The sequence below is a fragment of the Mercenaria mercenaria genome, chromosome 12, assembly GCF_021730395.1.
Source record: "Mercenaria mercenaria strain notata chromosome 12, MADL_Memer_1, whole genome shotgun sequence".
Taxonomy (NCBI): domain Eukaryota; kingdom Metazoa; phylum Mollusca; class Bivalvia; order Venerida; family Veneridae; genus Mercenaria; species Mercenaria mercenaria.
Window position 1 is genome coordinate 38,329,480 of NC_069372.1, and position 16,301 is coordinate 38,345,780.

The 16,301-nt window shown below is 35.1% G+C and overlaps 1 protein-coding gene across 4 annotated transcripts in view; it reads right to left on the reverse strand.

Annotated features, from left to right (window-relative positions):
* Positions 1-15,074, reverse strand: part of LOC123534414 (uncharacterized) — a 33,157-nt gene extending 18,083 nt beyond the window's left edge. Inside the window, exon 1 of one of the 4 annotated variants that reach the window (XM_053519737.1) lies at positions 11,289-15,074. The gene's annotated coding sequence lies outside the window, so the exon portion shown is untranslated. Of the gene's footprint in view, positions 1-11,050 lie in introns of all 4 variants that reach the window. The other 3 variants (XM_053519738.1, XM_053519739.1, XM_053519736.1) reach the window with 3 other exon arrangements.
* Between the last annotated feature and the right edge of the window lie 1,227 nt (positions 15,075-16,301).

A 16,301-nucleotide genomic window follows, 5' to 3' on the forward strand; every position in this document is an offset into this window, starting at 1 on the left:
AGTTTTTAAAACACTCATGGGTAACTGGAACTTTGTTTTGCGTTTGAGCTCTGCTGCAAATGTAACATAGTTTATTTCTTATTCCAATGTGTAATTTTTTTTTTGATCCGCAAACCAAAAATAACCTCCACCCCTGCCATTGCATTATACGTATGTTTGTAGCTTTTTTTTTTTTAACCCAGGCCCCATTACATACTACAGATATTGAGGTACACCTTGGAAGAATTCATCATTTTCAATTGCCAATTCACGCTCTTTTTTCAGCAGCTTTTTGCATTTCATCCTCGAACACATTCTTTCAAAATTTTCCTATTTCATTTTCTATTTGTGAATAACACTTTTCTTGAATTCCTGGTATTCCAACTGTACCCATGGTCTCATTTAATTATGAACAGCCACCTCCAGTAACCATACTTCCACAAACACATCGAACATTCATTTCCTGAATAAATGACTCACCAAGTTCCTCACTATTTTCAACCACAAACTGTTTGGCACAGCCACAACATTTAAAACTCAAAACAGAATAAAATCCATTCCTTTTTTCTGACTCCAGACATACAACATTTTCACCATTGGCTGCCCTATTCCTAGCTGGATCATACAAGGCTGTATGTGCTGTAATTTCCATTATATGCTGTTGAAGTTTATCCAAATTTATAATTCTATTCCCTTCTTCTTGAAAAGTTTTGAGGCTATTTTGCCAAATTTTTAAGTCATTCTTTCTTTTTGTTATTCAAAAGCTGCACATTTCGATTTCTTTATCCATTTCAGTTTCTGTTTCATTTCCTGGTGTTTACGGACTTCTCTTCTCTTCACTAAATCGATAAGCAGTTAGTATCATTTGCAATTACTTAAGAGGTGTATAGTCACACTAAAACAGTATTAACTTCTCCATATTTATTAATTTCAATACCTAGCCAATGGGTGTAAATACCTCCAAGAAACACAAATGCACATATCATGATATGGTCTCAATATTTGCATTACCTTAAAAGCAAGAGGGTCATGGTGACCCTGGATCGCTCACCTGGATAATATCAGCTACATGTTTCATATGTCAAACTGATGTTAAAATATTAAGAAAGTAAGTAAGTAGGTCAGATACATGGTCACTGAAATTCAATTTTAAGATCAGTGTGCAAAACTGTCTATACAAGTATATATGAACCACATGACCCTCTGGGTGGGGCTATTTTGACCCTAGGAGGATAATTTGAACACACTTGATAGAGGAGCACTAGATGATGCTACAAACCAAATAAAAAAAGCCCTAGGACCTGTGGTTTTGGACAAGAAGGTTTTTAAAGTTTTTCCTTTTGGTTGCCATGGTAACCAGAGTTCTGCATGGATTTCAACTGGGCAAGTTTGAAAGTGGGCCACCAAAAGGATCATTGCTTTTAAGTTTGATGTAAATCTAACCAGTGGTTTTGAAGAAGAAGATATTTTTAGAATTTATTGACACACGATTAAGCGAAAATTGCAAAGTCATTTTGTTTTAATTTCATCATGGGCATTCATGGAAGCAGCAACACTGCCCGCCTGCTTAAGAAGTATTGCCTTTAAATTTAAAATTTCTTCATTGCAAGTTAAAATTGATTGCAAACTGCTGTCTTTATCGGACGGACAACGGACGAAGGGCGATCACAATAGCTCACCTTGTCACTATGTTACAGATGATGTAAAAAAAAAACGACACGGTAATAGTTGTTAAATAAGATCTGTCACAGGAGACAGCCCGCTCCTTTATTTCTATGCTGGATTGTGAAACTGGGCACAACTGAGAAAGCTGGAGCTGTGACTGTAGTGTTAAATGACTTCAATTGCGGATGAAGGTATTGCACAATAGCTTGAGTCTGTGTCAAGAGTTATGCATCTTGTGTCATATGATGTGGGTGAGGATGTGGAACAACCACTTTCAGTCTGAATCAAATCCATTTAGCAATACTTGAGAGTGAAAGTTCATCAAAATTTTAAACTGAAATTGTAGGTTAAAAGGGGGGATTGTTACTGAAATATTGGTGTGAGTTATGGACCTTATGCGAGATGATGTGGGTGATGATGAGGAATAACCATTTCAAGTTTAAAGCAAATCCATCAAATAATTACAGAGATAAGGAGAAAAAAGACAAAGTGTAATAAGAAAAATTTAAGGTAGTTCGGCAGGTTTGGGTCGATTTTGTTTCTACGATGTAGATTTTTATTAAACCCTGATTTTTCAAAACTTCAGAATATAACTAGATATTTTAGCAAATAACTAGAAATGTGTCACAGACACGGATGCCCCCCCCCCCCCCACCCCTCCCACCACCACCACCCCGCAACTTAAAAATGGTCACAGGCATGGTACTGCTCACAAACTAAAAGAAGATCCTTGGCCCTATTCATTTATAAAAAAAAATATTGTAGGAAAACCAGAAAATTTAGTATTCTGTATATGTAGTGAAAATTGGCAAAGTTCAACCAAGGACTGTGACCTTGACCTTTGAGCTACTGAAATGGTTTTGTGCATGAATCATTGCCTATCCATGCTTATCATTTGTGTTAAATTATTCTGAAATTGGACCATGCATTTCAAACACACACACACACACACACACACACACACTAACAAACCAACAGACACACAGACAGGGGTACAATATGCCCCCCATTTTATGGCGGGGGCATAAAAAAGATAGGGTCGTGTGCTTGATTTTATGCTACCCTGATTTGAAAAATTTGGACCTCACGCAATATTTCATACTGGGAGTCTATGGAAAAATATATCCTTTCATAACATTTTCGTGAATAGATATTTTTTCTGCTATGCAGATTTTGATGAAGCTAATTTTAAGACATTATTTTATTATGTTAACGTGTCATATTTTTATATCATATTTTGACTTTAGAAATATAGCAACAGTGAAATTGACTTAAATTTACTCACAGATTTCAATTCATTCATAAAAGCAACGTGGGGACGCAGAAAGACGCCGACGGCGGTGTGAGTAGGAGAGCTCTCCATATACTTTGTATAGTTGAGTAGAAAATTGCAACACAGTGACAAACACGGTAAACTTTAATAATATACCTTTTAAACATTACTATTACGAGTCCAATATAGTAGTCGCAACTTGACCGCGATGGTTGACCTTAGGCTGATTATTCATATCGATTATTTCATTGTAGAAATCAAGGGTGCATAGGGTAGCTATGTATATTTATATGGAATTAGTTTGTATACAGCGCAGTATCAAAGTATATATATTTATACATAAGATCAGTTAAAACTTTCCAATACACTAATTTATATTTATACATATATTTCATTTTTCTCGTGCAGCTTGTGTTTTACGTACACTCCTTTTCAATAATAGGTTGTGCCTCATTATGTATTATAATGCAAAGTTCAACCATCGGGGTCAAGTTGCGTCTACTATACCTTAATCACTGTTTTGCATACTGTACCTGAGCCTCACTTTTTTATCCAAGTATACACAAATTGTGAAAACGGCTGTTGGGAATATGATAAATACTGTCCAATGCTTGTCACTAAACACAAAACTTTTACCCATGTGTCTTGTAAAATTTCTCTTTTTTTAAAAAAAAGTACTGTATTCTTGCATTAGAGAATAATATATGCATTGCATTACAAAGAATAAATTGTTGAAAGAGGTGATCCTTCGAAACCAATGACAACAATGGAAAATTCGAAAATTACAGACTTCATTTTATTCAGTCTAATCATGAGCAGTAATCGAAATTGCCACACAACACTATTCATGCTCTGTAGCACCAGTTAAGCGGTATTCAATGTTCAGTACAAAATGTGTTCAATCACTGAACATGAAGGACCAGAAAATATAACCACATTAACATGACGTACAGGATGACTTTAAAGGCCAACATCTGCTGTTGTGTAGTGTATTGATGAAGGATATTGCATTACATCTTAATTATTAAAATAAATAAGCAAACCAATATATTTCTAAGATTATATACATGTACATGTTATTGCTTTGAGTTTATAAATGTAGCACAATTATGACCAGAAGCAGCATTTTCAATGTACATTTGTGAAATAAAGTATTAATTGCATAAATAATGTAATGAATGCATTTATAAAGTAAACATTTCATTGAAACAAAAGGGTATTTGCAAGAGTTAGCACAAGACCTATAATTGGTTCCATTGATAGACAATTACGCAAATGATACCAATTTCAGGCGCGTAGCTAGGGCATTCTTCATAGTACGCAGAGGTAATGCGTAGGGGTCTTGGTATCCTCCCCATGATTTTTTTTTCATCTGAGAACAGTAATAGAAAAGAGAATTGAAACTCGAGGGTAAACGATTTGTACCCCAGTAAATCGTTTACCAAAGTTTTAATGTTCTTTCTGTTTGTATCATAGCCATCCATTATAGGTAGTTGCAGCGTTCCACATTGCTATAACAGCATTTCAGTGAATACTTAAAATCCCTTTCTTTAAAATGTGTAAGCCAGTAAATAAACCAATGCTAGAGCAGAAGATAAATAAATACACTTCCTTCTACTGTTCAAGACACCTGCATAGTTTCCTATCCGACATTTCGCTAACTAGCGTGCGGGTATTAAATGCCTCACACTTTAGTTACGCACCCTGTACTCAGTTGTATAAACGAATTACTGCACCATAATTTGTAAGAAAACACCACTATGATACAAATATGTAACTCCTCATGATATCGTAACAATCTGCTGCGCGAGATAAGAATACCACCTTACGCAAGAACATTTTCGACTTATTTCAATCCACGCGCATGCAGTCAATTGAAATAACAGGAATCATGTAATGATATATCACTAACTAAACAATAATTTCTGAAAAATAAATCTTTACCATTTATGTTTGAGTTAATGAAATTATCTTTCACTTATGACCTAGTACAGCTTTTCAACTGTACCATAATGGTGAAATAAACGTTTGATTTGCTTATACACTGTAATGAATGCAGTTTATAAAGAAACATATTCGATTGAAAGCTAAAAACACCGTTGGTGATATGCGAAGAGTATTGAGCAGCAAGACAAAATTGGATCTTTCCCTTAGTGTAAATTTGATACATTTTTCTGGCTTCGTGTAGGCATTCTTCAATGTACAACAGAGTAATCAGTAGCGGTTCTTGGTATCCTATGAATATTTTGTTTTTCATTGATTTCGTTACTATGTAATCAGAGTAATAGAGAAATTGAAACTCGAGGGTAAACGATTTGTTACGCCCAGTATAAATCGTTTACCCGAGAGTTTTAATGTCTGTTCTGTTTTGTATCATAGCCATCCATATATGGTAGTTGCAGCGTTTCCAATTGTATATACAGCAAGTTCGTGAATACTTAAAATCCTGCTTACAAATTGTAAAGCCCAGTAAAATAACATGCTAGAGCAGAAGATAAATAAAATACACTTCGCTGTCTACTGTTCAAGACAGCTGCAAAAATTTCCTATCCGACAGTGCGCTAATAGCGTGCGGGTATTAAATGCCTGCACACTTTTAGTATACCGCACCCTGTACTCAGTGTATACGAATTACCTGCAACCAAATTTGTAGAAAAACACCGGCTATGATACAAATTTAAACGTAGCGGGATTGTTGATATAATATTATCTAAACGACATCTAAAACCAAGTATTACACTGAAATCTTGTTTTGATGATTTTTAAAAATGTTGTTTAAGGTCTTTCGAAATATTATACATATAATTTAGTTACGTAATACGCGTTGAAAATATTAAATCATCAATTATATAGAAAGAGCATATTTATCTCACTGTGAATTGGTTGTCAAATACTGTAATATCGTATGACTTGTACCGGTGTCAATAGCGTAAGATTTAACTAGGTGTAATAAATGGATTTCTATTGAATTTTATTTTCTATGGAATAAATAGTTGATAATTTCATACACTTAAGTACAATTATAACATATATCTATGATATCAAAAGCTGAGCGTGAAGCTATTATATGTTATTTTATTATTTATATACCGTGACAATAGTTTCGCGCTCAGCTCAAGATAAAGTAAATATTATACGAGACAAATTACGTCTGCAGTGTTATACAAAAAGTCATATTCAAAAGCTTTTAGCCTTGAAAAATGTATTTTTTCCTGATTTCTCAACCAGCTTTTTATTAATTGTTAACACTGTATTATAATTTTGTTACAGAAATTTCCTCCTAGACAGCGTATGGTTGTAATATTTCACATGGTCAGGATTATTACAAAATAAGCAATCAGATAGTAGGATTATGAGATAAATTGCAAAACTGTACCTAAATTGTTATAAAACTACAAAGACAATTGGTGAATTTCAATGCACATTAAATCAACTAATCATATATATCAGTTTGCTATACAAATAATGTCTATAAGAAACAGGTTCGCTATATTTTTATTACAAACTCAGGTTATAACGAAAACGCACTTGCTTGTCCCGATGAGTTCGCTACAACCGGAGTTTACTGTACTTCAAACACAATATGAAGTAAGCAGTGATAGTGTATGAAGACATCTCCGTTGCATGACACTAGCCAATTAATTGTGTATGGTTGCCAGATTTTCACTACGCAGCTGCGTATTTGCGTAAAGGTAGCTACGCGCTTGAATTTCTGACCAGTATAAGAGTGCTTTCCAGGTGCTTTGTTGAATTTCCTTCGTTGCTAACCGGGTATATTTCTCCAGCTTTCCATTGCAGTAAGTTTTAATTTCACAGTAAAATTCAATCCAGTTTATCACTTAAAACTGGGATGCTCTCACAAAATAATACACAAAACAGTATGTAAAGGAACACGTTCCCACAAAGAAAAAATAAATAATATCCGATAGATATTATTTTCACCAATCAACAACAGATTTCAGTTACACTAGTACACGATATAACCATGCGACTTCATTCATAAATTTTCTTCAGTGAGCATGCTTTTTACTTTTAATTATACAAGTATTTTCAATTATAGTCATTACCATAAAATACCATTCATTGAAAGTAAAAAAAAAAAATTTATTAATTTTATGTGGAAAAATACCGTTATAATTACCAAGGTAAATACAAACAATAATAAGGAATCACCCGCCACAACCCTAATTTATCCAGTTTAAGGCTATACAGTTATAGGACAAGGGTAGAGAGGGAATTTCTCCTAGATTGCTAAAATGATGCATGTAATTAATATTAGCCCCCAAGTCAATAAAATGGACATTTAAACTCAGCAGTGGGGCTATAAATTACAACAGTGGTCAAATCTGGACAATATGTGAAATGATAAGAAGGAATGTGTAAAACATGTAAAACCACAACACTGTGATACCATACAGTATAAAATGGCATAGCTCATGAATTTGAAACAACTCTGTTCAAGCATCAGTAAAGTCATTAAAAAAATGAAACAAAAACTTGTGAATTAAAATATATTTAACATGTAAACTAAAAAAATTGAAGTAGACAGTCATACAGAAAAGTACTTGTAGCTTAAAACTTTTTATATAGATTCAAGTGTAACTCAGATACTAAATCAATCATTTTTAAGCTCTGAAATTACGAAAAACGGAAACATGTAACTGTAGTTACTTAAACAAGTCATTTTTGTTATAAGTGTGCACAGTTAACAAACTGATTTAACATTAGAACACATAAAAGGAAGTGTCTAAGGGTATAGATCCATACCTCTAGACAATCCTGTTTTGGGTTTTCTAGGGGTACGGACCTCCATTTTTTTTAGAGATTCGGGGTTACTTACATAGATTTTGTTGAAAATGAAATAACAAATAAGAATTAACCAGTGTTCAATTAAAACTTGGATCTAAATGGTTTACAAATACCAGCGTTCAGCTGATTTTTTACCTTCTCTTTCAAAAGCTAAATAACAAAGGAACTCCAAATTAATACACTGTTCCATGCTGATTTTAAACTGTTGATAACAGATTAATGTCAAAAAAGGGCTAAACTGGGCTAAAGTCCTTGTCCTAGTTATGAAGTCTTGCCTACATAATTATGTAGACTATGATGGTAAACAAGTTGTCAAAGTTTCAAAGCCATATGACAAACAGTTTAGGCAAAATATGGACTATTATAAAACAAATAAACTGATTTCCAAGTCCAAAAAATGCCGCCATAACTCAGCCAAAATAGTTGACAGAGTTATGTACTCTTGCCTACAGATTGAAATCATGATGATATTAAATAAGTGTTCAAACTTTCAAAGCCACGTGTCAAATAGTTTTGACAAAACGTTGACTTGTCCGAAAAACTGAACCGATTTCCAAGTTCAAAAAGGGCCATAATACAGCCAAAATAGTTGTCAGATTTATGTACTCTTGCATACAGATGGAAATCATGATGATAAGCAAATGTTCAATGTTTAAATAAGTGTTCAAACTTTCAAAGCCACGTGTCAAATAATTTTGACAAAACATGGACTTGTACAAAAACTGAACCAATTTCCAAGTCAAGAAAGGGCCAAAATTCAGCCAAAATATTTGTCAGAGTTATGTACTCTTGTCTACAGATAGAGGTTGCTATGAAATACAGGTGATAAAAGTTTCAAAGCCATATGTCAAACACGTTACACAAAATATGAACTGGTACGAAAAACTTAATCAAGAATTTCAAGTCAAAAGGGGCCATAATTCAGCCAAAATCCTTGATGGAGCTATGTACTCGTGCCTATATCTGGACATGGTGATGGTAAACAAGTGTTGAAAGTTTCAAAGCTTTATCTCAAAAGACTTTGTCAAAATAGGGATTGTTTTGAACAACTTAACCAAGTGTGACGCCGACGCCAACGCCGACGCTGAGGTGAGTAGGATAGGTCTACTTATTCTTCGAATAGTCGAGCTAATAGGCATAATGCACCTATTTATTTGTTATTTAGGAAGAGATAATAATAATAGACAAGGAACTGATTGTTTAATAATCCATTAACCGTCATTAAGTAAAAGAAACTGTTTGTGAAACCGTCCCTTTACCTCGTAACGGCTACCAAATGTGTGGGAAACATAAATACCATACGGGTTAATTATCATTAAAAATAGTTTTTTCACAACATATTTAACATTATTTTGTTTAATCTTTATATTTTTTCTGCCAGTTCTAATCCTCGTGACTTATTTGGTGAATTATTTGTTGTTTCTCGGTTATTTACGTTTTGAAAGATAGGGTGAATATTGTTATCTGTAAACCATTAAAGTTTAAGGGGAACACTGATGAAGTCTTATTTGTTATTTCATTTTCAACAAAATTTGAAATGTAAATGATCCTTAATCTCTAAAAAACAAAGGTTCCTACCCTTAGAAAACCCCTTACAGGCTTGTCTAAAGGTACGGAGCATAGGTATAATGAACTGTCAGGTAGAGTCAACAAAAAGTAATATTCTGTATTAGTAGATTCAAAAGACCTTCAAATATTGTACATAATGTTAAAATATAAATTGAATATTAAAGGTCTTATGTTATTTTTTCACTAAATGTGCATGCAGTTTTATAGAAAAAAAGGGGGAAATATATATGTGTACATTAGCATATTTAATTTTGAAAAGAGGCAGTGCGAAACTATATCACTATTATACACTGGCCATGCATTCTCTTTCCAGGGTTTTAGTCTGCAGCATTGACGATTTAAACAACGGAAGGGTTACAAAATGCGCCAAGATGCATCATTTTACATTTAGAAATTAACTAAGAATGTAAAATTTTTCCAGGGGAGCATGCCCCCTAACCCCTAGAACAATGGCTTACATTTCCATTTTGGCCATGCTACACTGACACAGGTTTACTTTCTCTGAGGTACAGTAGTTGCCCCCGGCCAACACTTCATTAGGAAAAAATTTAACGTCATGATATACAGCCAAAAATGCACCACTTTGTATCTATAGTGTAAGAATTCTACAGGGAGCATGCTCCCAAACCCTCCTAGGACAGTGTCTTACACTTCCATTTTGGCCTAGCTACGCCCATTAATTATGAATTTCGTCAGATAGCACCATATTTTGCATTTAGAATGTAAAAATTTTCCAGGGGAGCATAATTGCCCCCCTCCCCAACCAAACATCCTAGAACAGTGGCTGACACTTCCATTTTGGCCCTGCTACGCACTTGATACTGGTGTATTTTCTATAAGGTACAGTAGTTCCCCTGGGTCTACACTTTATGAAAAAGTTTAAAGGTCCAGTTACACACACAAAAAAATGCACCGCTTTGCCTCTATGATGTCCAATTTTTCCCGAACCCTATAGGACAGTGGCTTACAATTTTGCAAAAATACACCATTTTGCATCAAATTTGTGCAATTTTTACGTGGGAGCATGCCCCAGAACTCACAGGACAGTGGCATACACTTCCATTTTAGCCTAGCAACGTCCCTGAATTATGAACTTCACCAAAACACATCATGTCTTATCTAGAATGTATTTTTTCAGGGGTAACATCGCCCCATCCCCCTTAGAACAGTGACTCATACTTCCATTATGGCCCAGCTACGCCTTCGACACTGGTGTACTTTCTAAATTGTACAATAGCTCCCCCGGGTCTACACTTCATTTTGAAAATGAAAAACATAAAAGTCCAGATATAAACCAAAAAGCACCATTTTACATCTATAATATGAAATATTTATGTGGAAGCATGCCATACCCTACTTGGACAGTGACCTACAATTCCATTTTAGCCTAACTACGCCACTGAATTATAAATTTCAAGCTTTAGGTCTTGTGATTCAAAGTTGCATTCATATTATAGTATTATGAAATATTGCCATTTACAATTTATATTATTTTTTATCACAAATTACAATATAAAATGATTACATTGTTTATTCATAATTTCATTATGTAAAACAGTTTCAATAAAGATTTTTAATAAAACACTTCTCAAAATAAAATAACTATTGGGTTATCACATTCATTCTTGTTGTGAGACACAAACTTTAACATTGACTAAAGTTTTACAATCATTGAACATGTTCTAAAATTCTCAAACCACCATTAGAACAGATTCAAAGCTTATCAAATTGGTCAGTGCCATTAATTCACATTACCTGATTCTTAATGGGACATCATGCTGACAAGACAACAACCCTGAAAGTTCAAAATCAAAATTGATTCTCCAGCTACCCCTTGTCCTATAACTGTATATATTGATCTGCATTTTGTGCTGACATGTTATTTAACGATAAACTTAAATAGAAAAGTAAATTTTATACATGATCACCGTCAGAATTTCTACCGTCACGCGAATAAAAACTTAAAGTTGCAATTCTGGAACGCTCGCCATACTTTGCTTTGTACTGGTAACTTCCGCAACTTGTATTTGCGCACCTCCTAGTGGAGTAGTAGATATATAGTCACTAGAAACACAGTAAATCCAACTAGAATAACACTTGTCATGCCTATTTACACAGTCATCTTAAATCCATTAGTGGTATGTAGGCATACACACGCTAGCTAAAATCAATACTTCACTTTTGGTACTGTCTATAGTCTGTATCAAAGTTTATACAAAGCTTATTTATTAGCAACTATGTGTAGTCTGTATTTTGGGGTTTAACAAGTGTGGCTGGGTTTAAGTAAATGCACTCTAGCTAGATGGAGTCTGTAACACATTGATTGGCTTGCCCTCTCAATGTTTATTACCTCTTTTCTAGTGGGTTTTATCAAACTGGTGATCCCACCCGCTTAGCTCAGTAGGAAGAGCGTTGGTCTACGGATCGTGGGGTCGTGAGTTCGATCCTCGGGTGGGGCGTATGTTCTCCGTGACTATTTGATAAACGACATTGTGTCTCAAATCATTAGTCCTCCACCTCTGATTAAGTTGGCAGTTACTTGCGGAGAACAGGTTTGTACTGGTACAGAATCCAGGAACACTGGTTAGGTTAACTGCCCGCCATTACATGACTGAAATACTGTTCAAAAACGGCGTTAAACCCAAAACAAACAACAATTATCAAAGCTGTGATTGATCTATGGGTGCAATCAAGAATAGGCTGTGGTAGTAGGTTGCTCATTCTAATATTTGCAAAGTTGCCTGGTTGAATTTGATTCATAAGATCTTCCATCATTTTTATCCCTTTGTTTCGTTAAGAAGTTCAACTTGGACAGCGAGTGAGAAAGTGTTCCACTTCTCTCTATTCTATTGTTTCTTCTTCTGTATAACAGATTTGGCAAGTACCAATATCATCAGTTTTGTTGAATTTTGCCCAAGTTTGTTTGAAATATGTATGTTCCTGTGTTGCTTTTATCTCCCCTTGCCTAATTTCGTAGTCAATGGCTCGTGCTGCCTTCCACACTACCACCACTACCACCACCACCAGTACGATTACTACAACTATGATTGTTGGTCGTAAACATAGGTTCACGTTTGTAAGCTATGGTTCACGCAGGTAAACATAGGTTCACGCTCGTAAACTTAGAGTAAACTTACTCGAAAATATAGGTAAGAAATCGATAATCCTAGTTTTTCGACTAAGAACGTAATGACTGGATAATTGGCTTGGCGCCAATCATAGTTTGCGGAAGTGAACCTATGTCTACGACCGTGAACCACTGTTTACGACCGTGAACTTGGGTTTAAGAGCGTCAACCATAGTACTAGGTTCACGTTCGATAAAGAAGTTTTATCGAACAAACCTATGATTTTCGGTCGTTATTCTATGTTCACGAGCGTGCACCTATGGTTGCAGACCCATGTTCACAGTCGTAAACCCGAGTTCGCGGTCGTTAACATCTGTTCACGTTTGTAAACTATGGTATACGCTCATGTTCCCAGGTTTACGCCCGTAAACATAGGTTCACACTCATGAACTTAGGATAACGACCGAAATTCATAGTTCAATCGAGAAACCTAGATTGTCGAACGTAAACATGGGTTCACGAGCTTGAACTATGGTTTACGCCCGTTATCTTATATTTTCGAAAATATAGGTTAGTACTCGAAAAACCTGGTTTATCGATCGTTAATGCTAGTTTTTCAACCGCTAACCTGGGTTCACGTAATTATTGAACAATTGGCGTGCCATACAGGGCTGCTTTAAAATTTGATCATATTATTAATAGCTTATGCACATAATAAGCATGCACATTTAACTCGCATAACAATCACCGTTTAGCTCACAAAACAATGTGCTTATAACAAGCTATTAGGGGTATCCAATTAAAGAGAACAATTGAGCGTTTCATAACTTTTAAAAGCAATATACTTATAACCACTCTTTCGATTATTAATATTCTCGTACAAGCACTACTAGTATTACAATGTTAACTAACGATAGAATTATGTCAATGAACAATATTACATGGTAATGATATAAAAAAAAATAACCAACGCTTTCAGAACTATCTCGGTTAATTTGTAATCTTGTCGTACGAATGTAATCGGTATATCATAAACTTAAAAATGAATCGTGTCCATGAACGACACTATCTTTATAACTTGAATACAAACAACACTGATAATTTCCAAAAGTGATTTTAAAGAGCTAAACAGCATTGTCATAATTTAAATACAATCTAGGTTTTATAACAGGCTGTCAGAATGATTTTCAAGCATGTATGTTCACTGCACCGTTTCACTTTGACAGCGCTGTGTGTTGAATATGTTATGTCTACTACATCATGCCAGTGTATACCACTCTTGCGCAAACGTAGCCAGGCATTTACCCATCTTGGGTTTTTTATTATTTCTCCCTGTCCGCATAAAAAGAAAACGAATGCCGACGAGATTTCGATGATGATTCAATCGTATATCTGGTGATATATAGATTCTTGGCTTTTGAATAGCCATTAAACCGATTAAATTATCTGAACAGTTCACCCACCATGGCAATGACAAACTGCATAGCTGGGTTTGCATTGATGCAGTTTTCTGTATATGCATTGGCAGCAAGAGAAACGGAAATGTTCTCTTTCGCCTTTGTGCTCTTCTACTCTTTATCATATTCCTAAGGCCTAAAAAATTCTTTGTTTCCGGTAACATGCTTTTGTTCAAAAGTTGAAAAAAAATTCTCCAGGGCCATAAAAAACATTTAGGGTCGGGCCAAAATTTCGTGTAGGTCGGGATACAGGAAACAAACATTTTTTTTTCACGCCTAAGATCATTTAGGACAGTAAATTCTTTTATTGTGTCTCTTGAATCAGCAGCATTGCGTACACGCTCTAAGGTTGATATCAGCTGATCAGATACGATAATATCCATATGGATACTGACAAAGTGCATTCCGAAGCCATCCGGAAAGAAGCCCACGCTCATCAATGCCTGAAAAGCGCCTGTCAGTATTTGAAAAAAAATCCGGATTGTGCAAAACGTCCGAAGGGGCATCTTGACAATAAAGGTTGAATGTCGCCATATGAAACAAAATCATGAAATTGTATTGTGAAAAGTTCTATATTGTTTAACGTAAAAGATTATCTACATTTGTACGAATTGCAGAAAAGAAAGTAAACCCACATTATAACTGAAATATAAGATCATTGTGAACTAAATCCTGAAGAAACAGCCAATATATTCAACAACTACTTTGTAAACATATTCAAAAGTGCACCTGAAGTATCAGAACACATATCAGACCAGCACAGAACAAAACTACAGTCTTTTGTCCAATCACACATTACACAATCACAAAAATTCTCTATTCCACCTATTTCAGAAGAATTTGTACTTAAACAACTAAAATCACTAGATACAAGTAAATCAACAGGTCTGGATGGTCTTGGGCCAAAATTTCTAAAAATTAGTGCTAATGTAATTACCAAACCACTAACAAAAATATTCAATATCAGCCTTGAAAGTTCAGTATTTCCAGCCCTATTTAAGACAGCAAAAGTGACACCAATTTTCAAGAAAGGCTCAAAAACAGATAGAAACAACTACAGACCAATATCTATTCTTCCTGCACTGTCAAAAATATTAGAGAGCCATGTTTCACTTTCTATTAGATCATACATTGAAGAAAATAATTTAATTCACACAAATCAGTCAGGATTTCGCAATAATCACTCGTGTGAAACAGCACTAATATCTATTACAGAAAAATGGATCAAGGCAATAGACACAGGACAAGCTGTTGGCACAATTTCCTTGATCTAAGCAAAGCATTTGACCTTGTCAATCACTCATTGCTGCTCGATAAATTGTAGTATCAATTCGACTGCATTCGATCAGTGGCTTCAGTCATATTCGAGACCGCAACAAAAGTATGTGTGTCTGGAAAGTCTTGATTCAAAGGAAAAACTCAGGGCCATACAAAAGCTCAGTTTAGGTCCCCTTGTTCATTAGGTATACAGAAACAACTTTTTTTTTCACCACTCAGAATCATTAGGCTAGTAAACAAGCTCTGAACACAGATTGAGTAAACGTCTATATTGAAATTCAGTCTGATTAGATCATAATATCCAGTATGGTACTGACAAAGTGCATTTCCAACATTCAAAAAGCAATGATAATGCTTAAACTGCAGTATTTCAAAAAAATCGATTGTCAACAATCTCCAAGGATCTTGACAATAAAGTTGAATGTGATATGAACTCAAAATCATGAAAATGATGTGGAGTTTATGTACGTAACTAAACTGATATCTACATTTATAGCAACTTAAGAAAGAAATAAACCACTCTCATACGATATAAATCTTTAATCTCAAAGGTTCAAAGGATTACGAATGATTTTATTCGCCGCTATGCATGCTGTTTAATTTGGTGGCTGATCTTTGCATTCGCTTTTCAGCAGTCAAAACGAGAATGACAGAAGTGAAATCGGACCGGTGAACACTCCATTGGGCGGTCGAAAGAAATTAGGGATCGCGGGCAGAATAGACTGGATTCTGAAAACCATAATTAGTCTTAAATCGTACAAAGTTTCCACCAGCTCATCCACTTTCATTTACAAATCTAGCCCTCAGACACGCTAATTATCTGATGCTTCCTCCATGATAAATGGGAATTTTAGATCGCCTGTCAACTCCCTGAGACAAATACGGAAATTACATAAAAATAGCGTCGCTTCAGCGATAAACTGCTATTTACAGGGAGCGAATCGGTGAAACACGATAATTAGCGTGGTCGCTCGGCGAATTAGTATATTCTGGTCGGTGGAAATACTCTGTGTTTTAATGCAGACTTAATTATCGTTGTTTTTGCGTCCCATACTCAGTTACTAAATTCCACCGTACATTTTCGGGCTCACGGAAATGGGCTTGTCGCCACCTGCGCCCTCGATTTAACTGCTGTATTGTGTATTATTCGTAAGGCTATCGCGAAAGCGAAATGGCAGAAACTCATGGCATATTAATGGCTAAA